This window comes from Sander lucioperca, chromosome 4 (genome assembly GCF_008315115.2).
Source record: "Sander lucioperca isolate FBNREF2018 chromosome 4, SLUC_FBN_1.2, whole genome shotgun sequence".
Lineage (NCBI taxonomy): Eukaryota > Metazoa > Chordata > Actinopteri > Perciformes > Percidae > Sander > Sander lucioperca.
In genome coordinates, this window is record NC_050176.1 from 35787073 (window position 1) to 35795534 (window position 8462).

Sequence of the window (8462 nt, forward strand, 5' to 3'; positions counted from 1 at the left end):
TTTTGATGTCTTTTAATTTTGACAAGGGTCAGCCATTTTGGATTATGTGCGTATATTTTCATGTTTTAGGTCTTTAGGATACACACAAACTTACAATCTTTTACACCCATATTCAAACAAGTAATTATTTAGATTTGATGTCGCAATTGGGCTTTGGGTACGGCATGTTGGCTCTACAGCGCTCCCAATTTACTATCAGCCTTTGAACACGTTTTTGACACCCTTAATTCATTGTTGATACCCCTAAAATTCACAAAATTCAACTCACACATTAAAACCTGTGAACGTTGCGAGAATATTCAGCGGACGTTCATGCTTTAATAGCGAGCTTCATAACCTCCCCCTAATGTATGAAAGGCCTTAGTTGGAAAAATGAACAAAAAAATGTCAATCAAAGCTGTTAACTTGACTTCACGCTGTCCAATCTCCCCCAAATTGCTGACGACAATTACATGGTGTGGTCTACATATGATTCACAGCAACATTACGTTACATTAGTGTGTGTTATCCAGCGGCACATAGTGTACACAGGAAGTGGTACAAAATATACAATACCTCATTTTCAGTGCCAAACACTTCACGCAGGAAATAACATCTAACTCATGCCCACAGTGTCTGATGATCCTGGATAATGCAAGAGGCATGTTGACTGGAGCTCCATCAGTATCCACGACCCGAATGTGCGAGGGCATGTTCATCATTGATTGCAACATTAAATAACCTATATTTTGAATAATGTTTTTCCTTTTCTTTCGCACCATGTGTAGATATGGCTGCTGCAAACTATCTGCAATCTGAAGATCAGTTTCTGTGCTCTATCTGTCTGGATGTGTTCACTGATCCTGTCAGCACACCATGTGGTCACAACTTCTGCAAAAACTGCATCACTGAACACTGGAATACTAATGACCAGTACCTGTGTCCAATGTGTAAGGAGGGTTTTACCACCAGACCTGATTTGAGGGTCAACACTTTCATCTCTGAGATGGTTGCTCAGTTCAGAAGGTCAGCTCAACAGAAAGCCAGCAGCAGCAGCTCCAAACAACAGGTGTCCAAACCAGGAGCAGTTCCTTGTGACGTCTGAACTGGAACCAAACTGAAGGCCCTAAAGTCCTGCCTGGTGTGTCTGGTCTCCTACTGTGAGACTCACCTGGAGCCTCATCTGACATTGTCAGGCCTGAAAAGACATCAGCTGATCGACCCTGTGGAGACCCTGGAAGGCAGGATGTGTACTGAGCACAATAAACCTCTGGAGCTGTTCTATCAGACCGACCAGACATGTGTCTGCATGCTCTGCACTGTTTTAGATCACAAGAAGCATGATGTTGTTCCTCTGAAAGAAGAATATGAAGGGAAGAAGGTAGAGCTGGGGAAGACAGGGGCTGAAATTCAGCAGATGATCCAGAAGAGACGACTGAAGATTCAGGAGGTCAAACACTCAGTCGACCTCAGTGAGGAAGATGCAGACAGAGAGATAGCAGAAGGTGTTCAGGTCTTCACTTCTCTGAAGGAGTCTGTTGAGAGAGGCCTGAATGAGTTCATCAACACGATCAAAGAGAAGCAGAAAACAGAAAAACAGGCCGAAGCTTTCATCAAAGAGCTGGAACAGGAAATCTCTGAGCTGATGAAGAGGAGCACTGAGGTGGAGCAGGTGTTACGCTCTGAAGACCACCTCCATCTTCTCCAGAGTGTCCAGTCCCTAAACATCCAACAACCTCCACCCACCAAGGACTTGTTGTATCTGATGATTTATAACTTTGACTTATGCCTACATATATTCAATTTAAATGTATTCCATATAGTACTACGTTATTGAGGTTATGGTGAGAGAGTTGGGGCCCTGTTGTTGACTATCAATGGTCGGCAAAGAGGGAATTAGAAATTTCATTTAAATGAGGGTTAGGTTTAATTTTTAGTTTTTTCCTGTATGCTTTTTTCACGTTTCTTTGGATACTGTAGTGGTATTTAGTATCGTCTTATTACTCAACGTGGGGGAAATGGAATGTGATTCATATTGGAATGTGATTCATATTATCATATATTATTTTTGATATTATTAATTTTTATTCTTATTTTGATGTTTTAATTTTCATGTTTTGTTTTGCAAACGATACTGGTCAGTGTTTTCTTTTCTTCCAGAGCATATGGGGTAATGTGCAGAGGGAGATTCAGATGCAAATATGGACAATATGAAGGAACTAGGAGACTTCTGAACCAGGACGGTGTGGATCTGTTCAGATTTCACCACACCAACACTGCATTGATATTCAACATTGCTGAGAACCTGCAATGTAGTGGACTACATTCCTGTGTTTGTCTGATATATATACATGTTTGTAGAGTAATACATAATTTGTGTAACATATACTTTGAATTTGTTCTTGCATTGATTGTTTGAAGAATGATGTTTTCTGCCATGAAGTGAATATATGGAGACCTCAGATGTTTTTCTTTTTTCTCGACGCTTAGGGAAATGGGGTCTAGGAAATAGAAGTCCTTTTTCAGATCCAAAGGGTCGACCTGCCTGAATTTGGACATTGTTTTGATTTTATTTCTTTTCTGTGGTCTTCACATGTATTTGCTTAAACCATATCTTTACATAAATTGATAAAGATATATTTTCTAATTGATCTGGAGTACTAAGGTGGTCGCCTAGGGCAGAGGGACCGTGAGAGACTGGACAGAGGTCAGCGTCCGTCCATCATCATATGAGGGGTCTTTGGTGAAAGCTGTGGTTCAGCTGGAAGAGACACTTGTTAAACAGATGAAGAAGCGGCTCGCTGAGTCTGAGCTGAAGAGGGTCCAGCAGTATGCAGTGGATGTGACTCTTAATCCTGATACAGCAAATCCTAGACTCATCCTGTCTGATGATGGGAAACAAGTGAATTATGGTGATGTGAGGAAGAATCTCCCAGACAACCCAGAGAGATTTTCTCGTTATTGTATTGTTTTAGGAATGCAGAATTTCTCTTCAGGCAGATTTTACTTTGAGGTTCAAGTTAAAGGAAAGACTAAATGGGATTTAGGAGTGGCCAGAGAGTCGATCAACAGGAAGGGAGCAATCCCACTGAACCCACAGTATGGTAACTGGACGATATGGTTGGGAAATGGAAATGAGTTGCAAAGCTGCTGCGGACCCTCCAGTCCTTCTCTCTTTGAAGTCTCGGCCTCAGAAGGTGGGGGTGTTTGTGGATTATGAGGAGGGTCTGGTCTCCTTTTATGACGTAGATGCTGCAGCTCTTATCTACTCCTTTACTGGCTGCTCCTTCACTGAGAAACTCTTCCCATTCTTCAATCCTTATAATAATGACGATGGTAAAAACTCTGCCCCTCTGATCATCTCTCCTGTCAGAGTAAACTAATCACTGATCTCATTTCAGTTATTGATTTATTTTTAATCAAGGGAACAAATGTACATATTCATACATTTTTCATCTTATTTTCTACAGAATCTGTTTCCTGTGGTGATTGATTTACACTTTATTCCATTTATTATCATATGGTTAAATGTGCAGCAATTCTTAGCAAATTGAATCAAACTTCATCTTGACATATTTGGTGTCTTTAGAAACTGATTTCTTCTGGAAGTTATAATAAATGTCTGTGGGTTTAACAGAGGTTTAAATAGATATCGTCCACATAACGTGTGTCATGATGCATCAAATTAATGTGTTGATTATGTAATCAGATACACATTTATTTGTATTTGATGTGCAGCCACAGAAAACATATTGCTGAATATATCATTGTGTCATGAAGTTTCATTTAAGAGTAAGGCCTATTACATCCCATAGTGTCTACAGAACACAGTATGTGTCGTTGTTATACCGTTTGTTTCCTGAATTCTGTAAGATGGTTTATGAGTCAAAGAAAATCTGTAAATATGTGATTGTAGAATAAAAACTGTAAAATAAAGCATTTCTTGAACACAAGGTCTGAGTAAGCAGTGACTTGAGCACTGGAGGAAATGCACAGTAAACAGAGCTTTGTTAGCACTGCTGTTCTTTAATAAAACTGGTCTACACAACAGGATGTGGACATATTGTAATACAATCTATTGCAGATATCTAGAAAGTTCTTTCTGACTAGGAATAATTAAATACAGATATCTGCAATAAATATCCAGTCTAGCTACTAAATGTTAAAATGGCCACTTATACTATTTAAGGATTTAAATTTAGTTTTGACTAGTACAATCAAAGTTGTAGATATCATGAAAAACAATTGCTACAAATTGTGGATATATTTAATTACCATTCTGAATAGTTAGAATATAATTTTGACTTGGAGAAATGCTATTATAAACATGTGAGTGTGGTTAGATTAAATGTTAAAACGGCCTGCCAAAGTACCTAAGACATTTTTCCTGTTTTCCTCTATAGTTGTTCTGCAGAGCTTCTTCTTGCGGGTAACGTCTGACAATAAAAATAACTTTAGTTTTCTAAAAGATTTTTTGAAGTGTTATTTATTCCAATAACACCAAAAGAATGATCATGATTTATTGCCATTTGCAAAATAAACCAATTCTTAGTGAAACTAAGTCCCTCTCCTTGGTGCTTATTCTAAATATATACTTGAAACTAGAAACATGCACATTGTAGCAGAGTCTCCTTTGCTGATGGTGATTAACCTGGTGAATGCTAAAAATACTCTGTGTGAACTGATTACTTGTTGAGTATTTATTAAAGCTATTAAACAATTGCATAAGTCGCATACAATAAATTGGTAAGGTAGTCAGAAATATGTTAATTTAGGCCTATTTATCGTTTTGTTTAAATGTCTATTACTACTACTATTAGACCTTTTTCTTTGAGCCCCTGCCACCCAAAATGTCTGTGCACGTCCCTTAGTCCCCCTTACAAGCTACCGTCCCCCTGCTCCACACCTGAGTGTCTTACTAAAATCATATCTAAATATGAGGAAACAAAACCTAAAAAACAGAGCGGCGGTGAAGAGGCAGAGCATCGCTGGACAGACAACAGTTCAACGTCAGTTTCCTTGGAATGAAAGTCGAGGTTTAAACATGTTGTCACAAGTTAATTCTTGTTTTTGGGCTTCAGTGTTTCTGCAGTTTAAACTCTTTGGAGGTCAGCGTCTCAAGCTTTTTGTATGCATTTCATTACATAGGCCTACATTCAGGGCTTGACATTCCTCACTCTGGCTATTATTTAGTTAGTGACACAGCATTTTTGCTAGCCACTAATTTGTGGGAAATTACATTATTATAAATATAGTTTTATTTGATTAGAGTTGACTATGGTGTACTACAATTCACTTGAACTAGAATTACAACCTTTTTAAATGTAAATGACCACCCAGGCTCTAACAGTGATGAAATATTCAGCTGTGATAAGGTTGTGTGTAAAGCTCCTTATGTATGAAAACATGCAACTGATTAAGACATTAAAAGCAGGCACTTAAGTCAACGACGAGTTAAGATTTGCTTTACTTGCTTACTTTTCAGAGCTATAGGAACGAATGCTTCAAGAGAACAGGCTGAGAATGAGAACTCGCTCTGTATCAGATGGTTGATCAAACTCCAACTGGAGAACAACAACAACAGGAACATGAATCCAGGTTAAATGGAGTATGACTGGTAGTTAATACAGGGCACGCTGACACACACACACACACACACACACACACACACACACACGCACACACACACACACACACACACACACACACACACACACACACACCCAGCAGGGCGGGTCAGTGAACTGTAGCTATGATGTATAAGGCTACGTTCAGATTACAGGCCTTAATGCTCAATTCCGATTTCCGACTGACTGTTCACATTACGACTGAGGTCGCATTTTCTTTAAAATCTGACCTGAACAGATTTGGACAACATATGAAAGTAGCCCAAATCAGAACTAGAAAAGATTGGATGCCATGTGACTTGGACTGTTTAAATTGTCGTGAAAAAATCAGATATGAGCAACAAAAACGGATTTGGGTCACTTTGGCCTGCAGTCTGAACGTAGCCAAATTGATGAGAGACTTCTTCGTCGTGACGTCTAGTTTGCTGTGATTCATCTGTCTTTCCAACTCTGCAGGTGCTCATTAGTTTAACCTGGAGCTCCTGAGTGTTTCCAGGTTGTTTAAGCCTGGCAGCAGTGCAGCTCTGAGCTCTCTGCCTGCCTGCTGGTTGCTGCTGTTCCAGCTCTCTAACTCAACACTCCCACATTATTTTTATTTTCAAACTTGTAGTCATCAGCCCCCCAATGACACTGACTCAAGTCACATGAGGCAAGTTAATTTAAGACTTCACATAGCTCCCTCTAAAACCATAAAAGGTTCTACAACTGTCTCCCCAAAACCTGCAAGCAGACCTTGATGTGTAAAAGAGTTCTCCTTTAATGGACTAAGCATAACGGCGTAAACCCTAAGATTTATGTTGAATGTCATGATTTATTAGCCTGGCTCCGCCCTCCTACGTACTTCTGCTCAATTTTAATTTTCCTTCAGTACATCGTCTGGGTTTGCGGTATATTCACGGGTTTTGTTCGGCCAATCTTTACCGGTCCAATCAGCGAACAGAGGAAGGCTGACAACGATGACATTGAGGTCTTGCGCTAGTTTGAGAGTTGTAGTTCCGTAATGGCGGTGGAGAAAGATGCGAGCGAAGCCATTCGGTACGTTGGACAACGCTGTCGAATATCCAGAAGTTAAAGCCCGAGCAAGAGTTTTGTTGGTGTCCATGATGTTGTGGCCCTCCTCCCCACGGGGTTTGGGAAAAGTTTGATTTTCAAGCTTGCTCCGTTAGTGGTGAAGGAGTTGGCTAAGGCGAACGCTAGCGATGCTAAGCCGACGTCACGACCAAACGTTAGCGATTGGTTATGGCAGATCCAGAGCGTCTCTGAGCAGATCCAATAGTTTTAAACTTCAACAGAGTACCCACCTTCAACACTTTTCAATGGAGAGTGACCAGACTCTTTTGTACAAATGAAATGTACGAGAGTCTGGTAGGACCAGGCTAATGATTTATTGGAGCATGTCAACAATGTGGCTAGAATGATTTTGGTTTGGACAGCTTGACTATGGATGTCAAAGGTCACCATGATGGACTGTGACTGCTGGTTAAATTAGTTAAAGTGAAACTAAGTAACTCTTTAGAGAAAGGAAAAAACAAACAAATGAAAAGCACAAATGATAAGCAATAAAACACATCCTCTCTCATTTACAATAGACTAAGGGGTTTTCCTGATGCAACCTTTCTTGGTCTGGTATGACCAGTAGCTTATGGTGGCTAATGTTAGTGTTTGGGGCGCGTGTCCGTGGGAAATTGAGGGGTGGCCTGCTCACAGGTCGCCCTTCACACCTGCTGGTTTACCGTGCATAGGAACCTGCTGCATGAAGACGAGGGAGAGTTGTTGTTTTAGGCTATGTTTCTGTAATAAATCTGGATACATTAAACAAGTTATACAGTCTCATGTTTTCAAGTACCTTAGCTTGCTAACACAAAGCTAACATTAGCTTACCAATAGTCCTTTTCTAATGACCAGTACCGACGGGGTCAGTCAAAAACAAGAAATTCACACCTCACAGCTCAGAGTTCCCCCTCAAAATAACCTCACATAGAAGTTAGGTACAGTACCAACTTCACCTTATGTTAATCCAGGGATAAATCTGTACTTTACTAAAGTAATAAAAACGTACGAGGAAACAAAACCTAACAACAGAGCTGCAGTAAGAGGCGAGCCAAAGCTGGACAGATAACATCCCAACTAGGGATGGGCGTATCGATCCTGTGGTATCGATAGATCGATATACTCACGCTACTCATTTGGCATTGATTTCCTTAAAAAAATCGATATAAACTAAAAAATAATAATTGGGGGTGTATGCATCACTTTCAGCTGTTTTAGATTACTTACTTAAATTACTATGTGCCGGGACACCCCTGTACCTGGCAGTGTATTGAGCTGGCCCATGTCACGTGACAGGAGACGAGCGAATGAGCGTCAATGTGCGACACAGCCCACAGCGACACAGCCAAGGGCCTGAAAATGTGTATGTTTTTGTTCATATTTAATTTATTTCATTCATATTTATGTTATTTATTTTAATTTTAATTTTATTATGTATTGACCATAATACATTTTGTATAAATGGTCTGTATTTGTCTTGTGATTTGTCTTAAATGTAATAATATTTTTACTGACAAAAATTGACAATAAGAAATTAACGGTATCGGTATCGATATCGATGAAAATGCAAGAAAAAGTATCAGTATCGTATCGAATCCTAAAAGTGTGGTATCGCCCATCCCTAATCCCAACTTCAGTTTCCTTGAAATTAAACTCGAGGTGTGTACATGCTGTTATGAGTTCAGACTGTTCCTCCCACGTTACATAATTAACCTGAAAACTGTCCAATCAGAGCGCTGACTGGCAGCCCTACAGGTGTGACTGGGTCCTGTTCACATGTCATATGTCACTTCTACATATAAAGGT

At 39.8% G+C, this 8462-nt stretch overlaps 1 protein-coding gene across 1 annotated transcript in view; it reads left to right on the forward strand.

Annotated features, from left to right (window-relative positions):
- LOC116058479 (E3 ubiquitin-protein ligase TRIM39-like) overlaps positions 1-3849 on the forward strand; it is a 30865-nt gene extending 27016 nt beyond the window's left edge. The window contains exon 4 of the mRNA XM_036000137.1: positions 3619-3849. The gene's annotated coding sequence lies outside the window, so the exon portion shown is untranslated. The remainder of the gene's footprint in view (positions 1-3618) is intronic.
- Positions 3850-8462: the final 4613 nt, after the last annotated feature.